The following is an 18,304-nucleotide window of genomic DNA, read 5'->3' as shown; positions in this document are numbered from 1 at the left end:
AAATTTGTGGGTTTTTCTTTCTAAAGTTGACAAATCAATCCAGAATATGTCTGAAATGCTTCTGCTGCTGTGATAGAATTCGCTTTCAATTTCAGAACTACATTATTAAATAACTGTAGAATACCATATAAAAATTTCAACAACACTTCATTTTCTAGATTTTCAAAAAAATCAAATAATTCTAGGCATTTGTCACAAGATAAGAAGTATGATTTTAGGCCATAAAAATGGAGAGAATTCTTTCAACTGCAGGTAAAAAGCTGAGAAACCTTGTGCTGCTATGAGATAATGCTTTTTTGTAATCTGTTTCCACAAATACACAGAACTCTTTAAGTTTCATTACTCTTATTGTATATATGTGAAAATATTTATACATTTTTATAACAATAACTTCTATGTACAGGGGTAGAGAATCACATGCTGTTTGTACTGAATTGTGTACAATGTGGATTGAACAACCAATTCCTAAAATAGGTCTATCTAAATCACTTTGAAGTTTTCTGAACACGTTTTCATTCCCCTTTCTCTTCACACCACCAAAATTACTGTTACTGTTACCAGCAGTATAAAAAACCAACTTTTCTTCAAGTTTGTATTTTTTCACACACTGTAAAAGATACAGAGTCAAAATTTGAGCAGTTTCATCTGACACTTCATCAGAATTTAAAAGTTTAACTTGTATTCCCTCCTCCAGACAGAAATATCTCACAACAATCAGAACAAGTTTTACTTCACTTCTGTTTGAGCTATACATCATTACAGTTGCATAATTAATGTTTTCCAAAGAACGCAACACATTATCAAATATAAATGGTGAAATAACATTAACAATAATTGCCTCAGTTTGGTTCTAGCAGATGAAAATTTAGGGTCATATAACTTTTTAACCAGTTTAGATGAAGTGCAATCTCATTTTTGAAAATGAGTTCATGTCTAGCAGTGTGTACGAAAATGTCACTTTTTTAGCAGCACACTCCAGATCACTGTTACTGTTATCCCATCTTTGACTTTAAAAAATCTCTTATGTTTGCTGAAGCATTAGCATTAATAGCACTCCTACGTTTAGTTGTTTTCATGTGGTCTTCAATATCACCTTCCTTCATGTGCAACAGAAAATTCTCCAGAACATAGTGTGCAATAAACACATTCATTGTTACTGTCATTACACAATTTCAAAAATTTGTATTCCCGTTGCAGGTTAACATTAAACACACATTTTCTTTTGCCCATTGCTAAACAATGTGACAAAAAATGAATAAAGATAAAATAATCAAAAGCATGTAGACGCATTACTTCACACATGAAAACAACAAACACATTATCTCTGTTGTGTTGCCAAATGACAGTAAAAAGTTGTGGCGAAACAGGTAGACACATCTCCATCAAAATCGACATCAGCACTTACCCCAAGGTTGGCTGAGAGATGCACGGCCATAAGAGAATGTTTAAAAATGCAATGTCGAACATATAGGTCTAAAATGAAAAAAAATCCTCGCCAGTCATAAAATTCTCAAACCCTGGACATTTTTGCAACCCCAGACAGCACTAAAAAATCAGTACTGTTCAGGCTAATCCCAGACATATGATAAACCTAACCATATAGTGTTATGACATTCTACTCATTCTCTTTCCGTCTATTCCTTCCCACTCCACGATATCAAGTTACTCTGTAGTGTGCAAGCGTGTTTGATGATTCAAAATGGTTGAGAATATTAAATGATAGGGCATATGTGAAAAAGTAACACAGAAGACATGCAAGAATTCTCAGTAAAGTAGACTCTGTGAAAGATTTCTTGGTTAAATTGATAATGTTGGTTCTTTAACATAGTTATTATAAAGTAGCAGTAGTAGTAGCAATTAATAGTAGTAGTTTTATTCTGGATTGTGATGTAGCTACACTTTTAGATTTCATCTCTTTCTGTTTATGAGTCAAACTCTTTGCATAAGAAACAGGTCTTAACTATTTTCATATATTTTTCAAGAAGGTATTTTATTTAGTTACATCAAAATAAGTTGTTTTATCCAATTTTATAACTGTCATCCTTCATCGGCACATAACATTATTTATTATCACAATTAGTATAGTAAAAAAAAAATTAATTAAATATAAATAAAATGAAAACAAGGAAACTATTGTGATATTAGTTATTGTTTTACTAAATGAACAAGTAAGTATTCTTTAAAAGCTAGTTATGACAATTTACATGCATATATATGTCATGGAAATTAATAAAATAAATACTTAACTATTTGTGATAAGCAACAAATTATGATAAATACTATTACATTTTTTATCAGTTAACTACTATAAATAACAGTACTTTACAACTATAAACATAAAAATAGTAATTATATTAACAACCTCTGAAGTTATACATTCAACATAAACATAGTAAATTCTCTCTCTCTCTTACTCTCACTCTCTCTCTCTCTCTCACTCTCTCTCTCTCTCTCTCTCTCTCTCTCTCTCACTCGCTCTCTCTCTCTCTACTTGACAAAGTTACATATACCTATATGCATAAGCAATTTAATTCTTAAAAATTTTGGACACTAATTATGCATAAAAATTTTATTTTATTGCATCTACATTATATTTACCAGTTTTCTGTCCATGCCAAAAAGGGCATAACCAGATATCAAGCCTGATAATTGTTATCTAAACAGGTGCACCAAAAGAAAAAAAAAGATTAATTTTTCAATGGATAACCTAAAAGTTGGGTATTACTAAAATTTATATTTATTTATTTCCATTCTATATATAGAATTGATATATATAGAAATAGCTAGCTATAAATTAAAGATAATTAAAACTATATTTATAAGTTTATACATCAAACTAAGGAAATTAGATACCTCAATAGACAAAAAATGAGGTAACATTACCAGCCTAATAGTTAAATGAATAAATGAAAAAAAGATAAGCCATCATAGCTTATAATCCATAATTCTAAATTGTTCCAGTCATTGAAATTCTATTTATCGGCATTAATTATTAACATAATTTATATTAACAAAATTATTATAATATTATTATTATATTATTAACATAATTAATTATTATTAACAAAAATTATACAAACAAATAAAATAATCAAAATTTTATTACTCTAACAGCTCAGTTTACAATATTTACTCCCGGCGGAATGGAGACAGTATATGCATTTGGGGTAAACAGGCTGTGTGTGTGCACGCGCGCGCATGCATATAACAATAAAAAATTAAAACGTAAATATAAAAATAATGATAAAACAAAAAGTTACAGAGCTTCCAAAATAAATAATTAAATAATAGTTAGAACTTTATACATTACCTGATACCTTAAAGAAGATTTGATATTTCTAATGTTAATATTAGATCAACATATTATTCCAATTTTTATGTCACTTTTTACCAAGGGATTTTATAAAACCACAAATTGTTATAATTAAAAAAAAACTTAATATTTTATTTAAATCAATGTGTCTAACATTAATCTGGGAATGTTTTGGCATTCACTTTACATATACCGCTTATATATTATTAGTGTCTAATTAAATCAATATGCTTGGTCAAGTTTGAAAAGAGATATATTTTGAATTTATTATGAGATGCTCATGGAATATAGAAAGCCTATTCAGTTTTACTTATATTAACTAGCTTTACATTTTTCATATTCTTTACTTGTGATGGTTTTTTTTACATATTATCATAATATTCCTAATAGATTAAAAATTCTTCTAAAATCATGTTTGTATAGTTTTTCATGAAGTTCAAATCTTGTTACCCATTATTTTTACTTCAAAAGATAAAATAACAAACCATATATACTTTCCTATAAAATTAATGTTAGATTTAAATACTTATCCTCATAAATATTTCAGATGCTTAACAACAAAAAGTACATAAATTTATTATTCACAACATCCCATCTTTCCAAGAATAAAATAATACCATCATTGCTACGTATTTTAAATCACTTTAAAAATCTTAAACTTTATTAACCATATTATACACTTGCTAATGAGTTTGAAACCTAATATTTTCCATCACTATAATAAATAAGTAAGCAATAGGAAATAGTAAGGATAGTCGTTTTATTATCCAATCACTTTTTTGTTAATAAATTCAATTACCTTTCATTACAGCTGAAAAAAGAACAAACATATTAATCAAAAGTATTCTTTAACAGTTCTCTACTGACTTTATACCCTGATGAAATACACAAAATTAAAGAAAACTTCTAACTACATAAATCCTTTTCTCACTATCCTAGAAAAATTTATACATTTACTGATCATCTGAGTTATCTCAAGTATTCTTTTATTAAACTAAAAGAAAAAGTGGTTGTTTTTAAAAGCTGAATAACAAAAATAATTTTATAAACTGTATAGTAATAAATGAATATGATTATTTTAAAAATTGTAAAGGAGTGTCTGTTGGTAAGATCTATTAGCGAGTATAGAGATTAATCACTTCGTATCAAAATTAGAGCATTTGTAATAAATAAATTATGACTTGAGATAATAAATTCTTTTAAAAGTCTTGAAAAATAAATCTGTTTAAAATAACTTCATCAGCCGCGTGTAAAGGGGTAAATATGGTTTAATAACAATGCCATTTTCTTGTGAAAGTTATTAAATAACTTTAAGAGTTTTCTTTTTTCTCTAAAAAAGAATTAATCATATTTTATTTACAAGTATAATTTCACCTATAATGTAATAATGTTTGTTTTTCACTGTTGTATTAAATATATTTTCTCACCAAGTTTATCAAAACCAACACAGCATTCAAGCTTTTTTTAGCACAGCTATCATGCAGCTGAAAGCAATGTAAATCTACAATACATTCTCCAAATAAAATAATTTTCTCATTCATGCTTTTTATACATTTTAATCAATATGATGGCATCATCTAATTGGGTAAAATATTTCAGGGGTAAAACAATCTTTGGGTGTTTTTTTTCAACAAGTTATTAGAAAGTATAAAAACTATGGAATTATTTGCATTGGACCAAGGAATGTTAGATGCAAGCTTAAATAAAAGTGGAAGGCTTTAATTTAACACAGTAATGGTTAAATTAAAGCCTTTAACCCTATTATATGTAACTTTAACCTATCCTTAGGAATCAGGCCAGGCAAAATGGAACAATGAACAAGATTGTTGATTATTAGATTTTAGCATAATTTATAGAAAATCAAAAAAAGTTGATGCAAGAGTAATAATTAAAATATAGAACAAAAGATATTTTATTATGAGCAACACAGAGAGAGAATTATTTTAGAAAAATCAAAAGTCCAATTTTACAAGAACTGTGCAGGATTATATAGCAGCCTCTTCAGCAAAAGGTAAGAAGATGAAGAAAAAATAGAAAGGAAGTATAAAATGACAGATGATCTAATCAGACATGTAAAAGGAAGTAACAGGAAAGAAGCAAGAATGTAGTCTGTCACCACTTCTGTAAAGAAAAAGATTACTGGAATTGAAGAATACATATGAGATGGAGTGAGAAGAATCCCAGGAGGAAAAACTGTTGAGATTTTCTTATGTATTGTTCTTTTGACAAAAACCAAAAATTATTATCAAAAAACTCTGAACGGTTTAGATTTATTGCAAAGAAAGGAATTCAGTTTGAAAAAAACTAAGTTAAACAAAAATAATGAAATATGACAAGAAAGAGGATAAAAAGGAATAAAATATTGATATAAGAGTATAACAAATTGGAAGTTGCAGAATTTTGCATTTAGGTAGTAAAATTGCAAAGGTTGGTCAAAATTGATAAAAAAAACCCTACCTGACACAAGCACGAGAATATTTATTGCATAAAAACGATCTAAAAGTATAAAATAAGGATCAAAGAATTATGAAGAAATTTTTGAAAGTAACTGAGTAGTATGTTACTCTGACAAGTCTAGTCTTTATGGTACTGACGAATGGGTTGTAAGAAACCTTACTTTATTAATTACAATAAAGTACTGAATTTACATGCAGTTCAAGTGTTCATTATAAACTGTTAAACAATTCAGTTTCATAGTGTGAATTTTTTACTTCCTTGTACGAAGTAAAGGAAGTATTATGATCGCAAAAAGTTTCAGATTTCAGTGGAAATATACATTTTGACCATCCTTGAATCCATTTTGACTAGTTTTGGCATGACGTCTATATGTACGTATGTATCTCGCATAACTCAAAAATGATTAGCCGTAGGATGTTGAAATTTTGGATTTAGGACTATTGTAACATTTAGTTGTACAACTCCCCTTTTGACTGCATCGACTGAACCAAAAGTGTCTAAAAAAGCCCAAAATCAAAAAAAAAATTTGATTTTGTATTTTTCTTAACTGCAGTAATAAACCCTCAACGATATATCATAAGTGGTACTTATTTTCATTGGTTCCAAAGTTATGGCCAAATAAAATTCTAATTAATGAAATATTTAGATCTTACAAGGGGAAGTAACATCGGTTCGAATCAAACTTCTCCTTTTTTTTAAATTTAACTATATTGATTTATTAATAATTATTAACCTGTGATTGTAAATAAAAATTTACAATAAAATTCAATAATAACAATTAAAAAAAAAAAATATGAAAAAATATCAGAAGTTATTAATGAATAAAATTTTATGTATTTTTCATTTAATAGGCATCCAAGGACATAATGTGGTGTCCATATCAGATTTTTTTTTTCAGAAGCATTGTAGCTTCTAAGCTTATCTCAAAATTTAAGATCAATTTTAATGAACTTAAGTTTAATAAAAATTTAAATGAAAAATATTTCTTAATTTGCAGGATTTTTTTTATTTCAGTAACTTCCTAAAGTATAAAATAATATATATCCTTATTGTAAAACATACTTAATTCATTTTATTGTTTCAGGTAAAAATGCTTAAATTGTATATACTTACAATCTACAAATTAGATTGTTGATTATTGTAAGCATGTTTACAAAGAAACTAAAAAATAATATTTTAGTCTAACTTAAATGAAAATGTATTCAAATATGGCCTTGATTTGTTCATCTAATAATCCAAAAGGTCAAAATGTTTAGTTTCAGATTGCCTGGATTAGATGGTAAATATAACAATCAACCTACCTTAAATAAATTTAAAGTAAAATGAACATTTTATTTGTACTCCTTTAACGTCACTTCCAGAAATAATGAGAAAACGATAAAATTTATAGTATGGAGTAACAAACTAAAATGAATATTATAGAAAGAGATAAGAAAAACAAACATTATTTAGGTTTAAAATTATGTAATCTTTTTTTTATATCTCAAGTCAAAAAACAGATCTATTATTAATAAATATGATACGCCCTTAAAATTCCTTTTTCATGTAATTCTACCACTCAATACTTAATGACGCAAATAAACAAGGAACTCTATTTGCAAAAGAAGAAAAAAATATGCCTATCCCACAGCTGTACATAACAATAAAAGTGTTATATATTTTTATTATTATTATGTACATTTAATTCAACGATAAAAATTTGAATAACTTTTTTCAGAAATTTGTGATTCCTGTTTATCTTTTTTAGCAAACAAGGCGGCTCATTCATTAATGGGTGCCACCGAAACCACAGTCAATTAGTAACTTAATTACTCGCTACCAAGAAAATTTAAAAAAGAAAAATTGAACATTTTAAGTAATACTTAAATAGGTGTAGAATATTATAAGAAGGATACAAATTACTGTATTTAACTCAATGTTAACCATTAGTATAAATGTTACATGGGTTACATTTTTATCATTTTAATTACTTCATTATCAATTTAGTAACTGTAGTTCAATAGCAACCTTCACCTATAAAACTTAATAACTATCATAGCAATTTTTTGACTTACCTACCTAGCTATATAATGGATACCTACATAGCTTTCTATTGTTCAAATACAACAGCATTCTAGTATTGCAGGCTTTCTTCTTTCTTTGTCATCATTTAACTTTTTTGAATCTATTCACTATTCCTTTATGTTCTATTATTGCTATTCTTGTAAGCTTAAATATTTAAAACATTTTCAGTTATTCGTTGTATGCAATTGTCTTTCTGTGTAGCTTTTATTATCTGTAGGTTAAAGAACAATTTAGATCCAGAGTAACAGTACAAGGTGACAAGATAAAGATGCTATGATTTGCTGATGATATAGTAATTCTAGTTGACAGTAAAAATGATTTAGAAGGAACCATGAACGGTATGGATGAAGTCCTGCGCAAGAACTACCTCATGAAAATAAACAAGAACAAAAAAATAGTAATGAAATGTAGTAGAAATAATGAAGATGGACCATTGAATGTAAAAACAGGAATAGAAAAGATTATGGAGGTAGAAGGATTTTGTTATTTGGGAAATATAATTACTAAAGATGAATGAAGCAGGAGCAATATAAAATGCCAAATAGCATGGGCAAAACGAGCCTTCAGTCAGAAATATAATTTGTCTACATCAAAAATTAATTTAAACATCAGGAAAACATTTTTGAAAGTGTATGTTTGAAGAGTAGCTTTATATGGAAGTGAATTTTGGACGACAGGAGTACCTGAGAAGAAAAGATTATAAGCTTTTGAAATGTGGTGCTGTAAGAGAATGTTAAAAATCAGATGGGTGGATAAAGTGATAAATGAAGTGTTGTGGCAAACTGATGAAAAGAGAAGCATTTGGAAACATATGGTTGAAAGAAGAGATACACTTTTAGGCCACATATTAAGGGATCCTGGAATAGTCGCTATATTGGAGGGGCAGATAGAAGGAAAAAATTGTGCAGGTAAGCAATGTCTGGAATATGTAAAACAAATTTTTAGGGATGGATGTAGGGGGTATAACGAAATGCAACGACTAGCACTAGATAGGGAATACTGGAGAGCTGCATCAAACCAGTCAAATGACTGAAGACAAAATAAAAGATATACATATAGTAAAACAAAATAATTTTAACCTAAGTAACAATAAACGTTACAACATCAGTCCCGAAAACACTATAACTATCCCTACGAACCTTAAAAAATAATGGGAAATTGTCATAAAACTATTTTCAATTTAGTTTATAATAAAATCTTAAATACACACTTCATAAAATTAAAGATAACAGCGATGAATATTTCGTAAATAGTTAATCAGATTATTTTCACTCATCAAGGACATACTACTTAATTTTTCGAATAACAAATACGCTACTCAATAATTCACTTCAAAAATAATAATTTACTTTTTACAGAAGATTAAAACGAGAAATTAAACTTTTCAGTGTTTTCTCCTGGTAGACTAACAGTACCACCGAAATTCCAGTTAAATCTATGATTTGCACTTTACACGACATTCAAGAATGTTGCACAGGAAACGTGGGTAAAAATTATTCATTTCTTAAATCATATTGACCTGTTACGCTATATTACGTATTTAAAGACAACACATTACCAAACACAAATTACAGTTTTTAATAGGTTAGATTAGAACAGGAACTTATTTCCTGTCAATCATTAATTAAAGAATTTAATCTTCATCTCCATCGTGTAAAACAATATCATAATTATCAAGACGGTTAATTAAATATCACGTTTAATAGCTTTTTGTAACTCGCGAAAATAATTTATTACTTATGTAATGAATTAAGTTAACCTCTTCATATTTTTTCCAAAAAACTTAAAGCTTAAAATTAAACTTTGGACTGGAATAAAAAACGTTATATATATATTTATATACACAGAATTTTTCTTTTGCTTTTCAATTGCAAGGTTTAACAAACTAATGTTTAATCCTTAATAGAAACTGAATCAGATACCTAAAAATTAACAATCAAAAAATGTTATAAAATACAAAACCTTTTTAACTATTGCTTTGCCAAACAATAAAACGAAATATAATTAAATAAACTGTTCGTGGAATAATTAAAATGATGAAAAAGTTAATAAAAAATATATAAACACGCCACACACGCTTGTGATCGGGCAGATGTACCACCTGTGTTGTGTCCTTCCATCTGCCTGCCATAGATTCCGATGTAATCTGGAGGCAGAAGTCATCATGCAAGCCAGCACAAGTTGATTATACTAATTATATAGCTACAATGAACTGGCAGGTGGCATTAAAAATGAACAGGTGCGGTCACGTCAGTATTCTAATCGTGTATACTAATATGATATAGTTGATCTTTACATCTTCATTTAACCAAACTAAGCCTGGTATCAAAACTTTTTTACATTGCTTTATTTAACATGTTTCCTTTTTATACATGTGATTTATTACATAAAAATAAACACGCTTCATACGCGGCTTATCAGGGTTTTAAAATTCAAAGACCTAAATTGATAACTCGTCAAACCTCATCAAATAATGAATACAGTAATTCATTAAAGAGTAATCTTTAGAAAAGAAAACATGGCACCGAATATAAATGGATATAATAATTCACTTGAACTTTGACGAATTCATAAATATATTTGTTTACAATTGGATTGTCTGAACAAACATTTTCTTCATTGAATAGCATGATAAAACGTGATACTTTAAAATTATAAAACTACTTTCTTATCAATTATACATACATTTTTTCTCCAAAAGTCTTTGTAGTTAATTGTACACCTCTGTCTTCAATCGAGTTACTGATTGTACACTGCATTGCACTCATTTTTGAAAGGTTAGGTTATATTTTCAAATATTTGTTTATTTAAATAAATACATAATTATGAAATTCAAAGACATTTTGAACATTTTACAATCTCACTGACAAAAACCATGTGATACCACCAAAAGTGTATCAGTCTTAGAAACAATGAATCATAATAGGCTGCCAAAAATTAGCATAGATTAATGACTAGTGATTACTGAAGTATAAGAATCCCATGAAAAAACTGTAATAATATTAAAAAATTTTTCAAAGCTTTAAAAAACTTGCTTTATACATTTTAGTCATACTTTAATTAAATTATTATCATACATTACACAAGTTTAATTAGTAGGTTAATTTGGATTTCAACATAAATTGAGATTCTAATATATTTATAAAATATCAGTCAAGCATTTACCATACAAAGTAACAAAATAGTGAAGTTCTTATTTCATTTACTTAACTATCAAATTTGCAAAAAACTTTTATATAAAAGATTTCTCATTCAAACCATCTCTGATAATGCATTATTATTGCAAGGCTTTCTTTCTGTTAATTTGTAGTTGTCCAATTCTTTGATCCAAGTTCATCAAAAGATCTAAGGCTGACATATGCTTGGCCTTCAGCAAACAGCTTTGGATCCAGATAAACCTGTGTAATCTATAGTGCTGCTTTGCATTTTATGCCCGTGATAAAATTAATGGCAGCATTCAGCAGTTCCGTAGTAGTGCAGCACAGGAAACTGAATGGCTTTTGGTTGTATTATGTGTATGTCATTCTCATACAGTCATCCTCTACGGAAATGTTGCCAGATGATTTCAGTCACAAATCCTATTGCTCTACTGACAAGACTACTGGATATATCAATGTTTGATCGCAGCATGACTTTTGCTAAAACAAATATTTCAAATTCTTTTGGCAAACCTCAACAGTGCAAAATTTCATCCCAAGCAATGTCAGAAAGTACGTTAAATTATTACACCTGCACCCTTAATTTACCCCCCATATGGAGGGATGTTTGCAAAAGTAATGGTTGAATATTGTACTGTCACCCAAAACCTTAGTAACTGTGCAAAATTTCATCAATCGGCACTATCAGGAAGTAATGTTAAATTAAGAATGCAAAATTTGGGCCAAACATGAAAAAAAAACATTAAGTTAAAGAAAAGTAAGTAAAAACAGGTTCTGAACTCTACAGCTAGAGTTGGAAAAAACAAAGGAAAAATGATATATTTTATCTATGTTGTTTGTTTGCGAATTTCATAGTTTGAGTGGGTTGAGATCTTTGTTTTGAAGAGCTGTGTAAAATTTAAACATTGTGATAAATGTTTTTCTACGTATCCTGTTAAGAGGTGGATTTTGATTTTCTTGTTTCTTACATGGATCTAGTCTGTCTGATGAAAGAAATTACACAAATTTATTTTTCACTACTAAATATACCAAAACAAAAATTATTTATTTTTTAATATCTAAAACTTATAACAAGTACGCTATTAAAAATAGTCAGAAAATCCACCACAACTAATATAATCAACAAACATCTAATAATCTTACACACCACAAAAAAACCCAAACAAAAATGAAATAATTTTCTTTTATTTTCTATAAATAATAGTACCACTGTAGTCTGTCTAACAAAAGAAGGTACTGAATTTTATTTTTGCCTAACCCTTGCAAAAAATTAGTGGCTATATTGCAAAGTGTACTTGTTAGAATTTGTCATAGGGTACCTTGAGAAAATCTGGAGCAAGTGCGCCACAAACTGTAAAAGTTTGTGAGCTACTGGTTTAATCTTTAAAAAAATATACAGGAAACCTTATTAGCCCTTTTTTGAGACCTTAATAATTTTAATCAAGTTAGAAAAATATAATTACATATCAAATTTTAGGTTGTTTTCAGCAACAATGAATCTGAACAAAAAATTATCCTTAAACATAATTAATCAATATAACAAATATAAAGAGTTGTTAAGAATACATCACTTTTGGTGGTGCCAATGATTGACCAAATAACTTCACTTTGTATTTATGGTGAACACATGATGAAATAAAATGAAGGCAAGACATGAATTAAATGGATTGAGCGTGAATCAGAAAATCTTATTAGTCAATTAACTGGCATCCAGAAACAACAAATTGAATCATGATGAGCAACCACTAAGTACAGCAACAAGAAAACACCTAGCACATAAAAATCTGCTATACTCATACCTCTGTAACTTCAATGGCAACCATACTCGTAAATATAAGTTTTTGCAAATTCTACAATTTTTCAGCCACCAGAATAATTGATTTAAATTCTAACTAAACTAACTTTCTTATCATAAATTTGAATTATGTTCTTTTCTAAATAATTTTCTACTGAATTTATAAGTAATATTTGTTTGTTAATTTTGATACATTCAGAATATACTCATCATATATTCTTGATCCTTGGTTAAAATTTAAGATAACAGAAATGATTATATAACAAATAAAGACTAAATTATTGTCATAGGTCAGTAATCTTTAATTTTTTGTGGCTACTTAATAAAATTATCTTTCTAAAAGCTCAATATTTACTATTTCAAACAATAGCTGATTACTGCCCTACAAATGTTGATACTTGTAATACAAAACTGCAGTTTTTGCAATCAGAATGTACTTGATTTCTTCTCAAAAGAAAAAGCTTCAGAAACAATGTTAAATTTTTAAAATACCTTTTAGATTTTCGTGAAGAATATTATTCTAATTTCATTACTTAATTTGGTATATTTTTTAATGTCTGTATAGCATTACGAGTGTAAACTTGGATATATCTTTTATTAGCCAAACTAAAACTTGCAGCAATTCTAAATATATATGGTATCCAAGCAAAAATTCAACTGTCTACTTTTTATCAAATTAAATTTTTTATACTGAAACCTATTTAATATAATTAAACTCATTTGGAACTTTTAAAATATAATTTTTTCTACGTCTACACTAGGGTGTCCATTCGTCCCAGGACAGTGCATCTTTTTTCAAAATTAAAGATTTTTTTTTTGGAACACTCAAGTGTCCCACCTTTTTGCGATGATTTGGTTCGTAGTTCACTACACGCTTCTTAGTACAAACAAAGAAAAATGATCATGAATTATATTTTGTCATATGTTGGTAGGCCTGGTGCATTTTTTTATATCTCCAAAAATTTAGCAGTATGAATAACATCAGTTTCCATTCTTGAAATTGATGAATGTGGTAATGTGAAGCTGACTTTAGAATACTAAAAATCTTTTTATTTTTTTCAATCATTATTTATAAACATGCCAAAACGAAAATATAGTTTTAACAGCAAATTGAAAAGTGAGTTTCCTTTTATTACTGGAAGTGGAAAAACCATAGAATGTACATTGTACAAGTCAGAATTTGATACTGTACATGATGGGCAGTCTGATGAAATAAGTCATATTAAAACATAAGAAAAATTGCATAGCTTTTCAAACAAAAGCATTAGAGACTATTTATTTATGAAAGCAGCAAGTGAAATGGACAGACAGTTAATGGCACAAGAAGCCACTTTCACTTACCAGTGTAATGCATAATCATAGTTTTAAATCAATGGACTGTACAGCCACTATTGCAAAAGATTGTTCAATTCTAGATTCAGAATAACTGTTCTAACATTATTACACCAATTGCAGCACAAGAGATTTTTGATGACCTGAAATGTGCAAGAATCATTCCAGCAAAGATAGATTCATCCTGAGAAGGAGGTTATGGTGGAAGTACTGGAATTAGTGAATTTACATAGAGAAATAACAGATTTGCTGCTTGTAAACTATGTGTTGAAGATTCTAAAGAAATACAAATGCGTAAAGGTTATTACAATTTTTACAAACAATTTATGATTTACCTTGCAAAGGAAAGTAACCTGAGGGGATGCAATCGTTAACTGGGCTTCTCTTGTTTTTTCATTTCATTTTTTTGTTGGTTTTTATGTTACTTGTTATATAGTGGTTTTGTTTTTTATGTTTGTCACTTAGTTGGTTGGTTTGAATTGTGTGTCAAACTCATTTTTACCTCTCGGGTAGGATTTCAGTTCCTTCATTTAACATTTAGGAATTCAGTCTTGTTCAAGACTATATTTAAGATGTGTTTCGTTACTACGAGTTCATCTTTGTTAGCAGTACACTGATGGGAATGTCACTTTCAGCATTAATATCGGTGGCATACTGGCCGAGATGGGACTAATATGTCAACTGCTGAGGTTTCTGAAGATTACCTCCAGTAAAGCTCGTCAGAGCTAGGTACACAGCGAGTGGTGTAGCAACCAGAAACATCACAAGCTGGATGCCTTCCCCTATGGAGTCAGGATATACTCAAAGGCTTGTTCCGCTTTCTTCAGTGTTTAGAGAGCAGTTCTCCCCAATTGGGGGCTTATTTTCAGAACCATGCATGTCCTATAAACAAGTGTATGCAAAGCTATAATGCTGTATGTTGCACCTATTATAGGAATATTTTGTTGAGAGCCCATCATCTATGTTATCTGCGATTGGTGGCTAGGACTCTCTTGAAAGGCAGTCCTTGTTACTTCTAGTATTAAGCCCATTTATATCCTTGTGACAGAGTACCAATTATGTTATGATGCTAAGAAGGTAGGCCCCAATTTACATGTGGGCACATAAAAGAAAGACAACCAAGGTTTCCATTTATGGCAGGTCAGGTGGACTGAATTGCCTGATGACCATTCAAGCATGATATTATTCCTGATGTGAGAAGTATGCAAGTAGTTACGCAGATTTTCCCCAATGGGCACATTACAGAGTATCTTTCTGGCAATAATGCTTTACAAGATAGGTTGGCCAGATTTGGTTTGATTAATACAGGATGAAGGGCCATTGATGATGTGCAACATGTTTTATATGTCTGTTCCAGGTACGAAGCTGAATGTACCAAAGAAGCTAGAGAGCTTGTGAGGATCAATTTTGATTTTGATCTGCTAGTTAATTGGAAGAAATGGAATATAGTTGCTGGCTTCTTTAGATTCTTAGCCCTGAATTGGATGGCTGAAGGGGTCTATCAGGGCTAGGAATGGAGGGGGTGATGTGGCGATTGGGATCGTCACAAGGCAGATGTCCTCCCCTATGGGAGGCAGGATGTGCTTAAACAATTTCAAGAGAAAAAATATTAATAAGAACACTGTTCATTTGGTAGAACTTTGCCTGGAAATTCTGGGATTGAATTTTGTTGTAACGTGTTTTCTCCTCAGTGAATTCTCTTGTTAAATGAATAGGATGAAAGTTGAAACTGTCAGTCTTTGATAAAAATGAAAACTCATTTCAATGAAATATCTTGTTTAGAAAGTTTTGAAGAAGACAAAAACTTCTTGAGCAAATTCACAAATCAGGGAAGTATGGCACCTACATCTACAGAATAGACAAAACAGTAATTTAAAAATTGATAACTTTTCAGTTAACTTTATATAAATAAATTTGTTTGGATTTTATTATAAGTTTTATAGGTTTTTCCTTATTTGATCTACAAAAATTTTATTTTATTGTTGGTTTGGATGAAAAACAGTACCTGAATTTTTGTATACCATTAAATTTTAGAATCTTTAAAATAAGTGAAACTACTGGATTTATATTTAAAGGAACTAATCTCAAGTTATCGTATAATTCTGAAAACTTGCAGCAACTCACTGTGGGTGAACGTTACAAGTAGATGCAGTAGCAATAATCTAGTAAATGTATAAGCTTAGCTAATTTTTCATCGGAATTTTATAATCTAATTCATAACATAGTTTTGATCATTCTTATTTCAAGGTACTGGATGTTTCTAATAGAAAACTCAACCTTATAGTGAACATGTTTTAGAGAGAAATTACACGTTATAATGGCACGTTATAAGTCTTTAAACAAACAAAACATAATACAATTAAAAATTCATTAAAATTTGTTTTCTAACCAGTTGGCAAGATATTTGAGAAAGCATTTAACAAACAAATTATAGCAGAACATAATCAGTTTTTTGATTGCCATCTTATGCAATCTAATGTATTTTCTAGAAAGTGGTCCTGATGATTTGCTCCACCATAAATGTTTAATTATCAGGGCAAACCAATTTTCTTTTCTTGAATTCCATCTTAGTAAATGTACAATAGAGTTTATACAGAATAAACTTTTTATGGTAGACATTGAAATGGATGAAACTATAATACTTCAATAATAACTTCAGGGTTGTTCTTTAGCAATCTTCTTTTTACACCTTTGCATTATGTTTTTTTGAAATGTTCATGCAGTCAAATTTTTATAGTTATTTTCACTACAAGTATTATACAAGAAAATTAAGTCTGTGAGCAATGAGAAATATTTATTCTTATTCTACTTAAAAGTAAAATCCCAACTTGCCTTTGCATGCCTTTATATAAATAGGAAAGACATAATCTTTAATGCAATTCCCTAGTAGTTCCACTCAAACCAAATTTCTTAAATATATTTGTAAATTGTGATTTGTAAAAAGTTACAATAAAAACACTACGAGCTATCTGGATAATCAACTAAACATGTTATTCCTAAAATTACTTTATAATTGAGAGGTAAAATACTACTTTATTATCATCTTAACATAGTACAGGAAAAACCTTACCAGTAATCACCATTACTAAACGGGGATGAAAGTTTGAACAAAAATCTCAGACTTAGTATGAACAAAATATGTTATTTGATGTTGATTCATCCAGCCTATTTCTGATTAATACCTTCTTAGTTCTTATGAACACACACTGTCCTGTGAATCACTTGTTTGTTATTTTTGGTTTTACATAAAGATATAAGTTTAATTTTCTATAGTTGTATTATTACTATTCAAAAGATAAGTAAGGAGATCTTAGTTCTAGATGGAATTTCTGATACTAATTATTGAAACCCTATAAATATTTTAATCTTGTCTAAATGAATATGAATTTATCTTAAATTTTCAATTTCCTTACCACACAATTCATTATCTTCAGCTATTAGAAAATTTTCTGTACATTGGACTTATTGTACCTAATTCTTTCAGATCTTATACATAATTAAATGATTTCTTGAAGTTAGGAAAATAATATTTTGGTTAATCAGATGATCATGTTATCTATTGATAGACATGTAGATTTTAATCAGGTGCATATTTCACATCAAATGCATAAATTTCTACAGTAAAAAGAATATTCTTTATGATAAATTTAAATAATTTGTCATCAGCATATATAAAAAATACAAAGAAGATATAGTAAAAGAACCAAAAAATAACTGAATTTTAGATATTATAATGGCTATAGACATCTTTTAAGGATGGTGACTGTAACAGTAGAACAATAAATAGCATTTGTTATGTTTCGATATAATTATTTTTAATTAATGGTTCCCATATGGATTGACATTATATCAAACTTGAAATTCAATTAGAATACTTGAATTACAATTATTTTTGAGTAATCTCTCATAGTTCAATTTAATACCTTATACATAAAAATTCAAAATAATTAAAATTTTACGAAATCAATAGTCAAACTGTATTTATTAAGTTAGAACTGATGATATCTGTTTTCTTTAGAATAGATTTCAAATTATATCCCTAAATTAACCACCAATTAAAATTATTTAATCATATTAATTTTCTTTCATACGTCCAATTTATTAAATATATTTAAATTTGTTTTATTTTTACTTAAGAAAAACTTGTCAGAAATTGGACGCCACAATAAACTTTATCACCTAAAC

The 18,304-nt window shown here is 28.6% G+C and overlaps 1 long non-coding RNA gene across 4 annotated transcripts in view; it reads right to left on the bottom strand.

Moving 5' to 3' along the window:
- Positions 1-10,561, bottom strand: part of LOC142326843 (uncharacterized) — a 118,417-nt gene extending 107,856 nt beyond the window's left edge. For 3 of the 4 annotated variants that reach the window (XR_012756877.1, XR_012756874.1, XR_012756876.1), the window contains exon 1: positions 10,520-10,561. This is a non-coding gene — a long non-coding RNA (uncharacterized LOC142326843). Of the gene's footprint in view, positions 1-9,796; positions 9,960-10,519 lie in introns of those variants that run through there. The other variant, XR_012756875.1, reaches the window with a different exon arrangement.
- Between the last annotated feature and the right edge of the window lie 7,743 nt (positions 10,562-18,304).

Source organism: Lycorma delicatula, chromosome 6 (assembly GCF_047948215.1).
Source record: "Lycorma delicatula isolate Av1 chromosome 6, ASM4794821v1, whole genome shotgun sequence".
Classification (NCBI taxonomy): Eukaryota; Metazoa; Arthropoda; class Insecta; order Hemiptera; family Fulgoridae; genus Lycorma; species Lycorma delicatula.
Note: the sequence above shows the minus strand (reverse complement) of the source record. Positions and strands in the feature narration are given on the sequence as shown.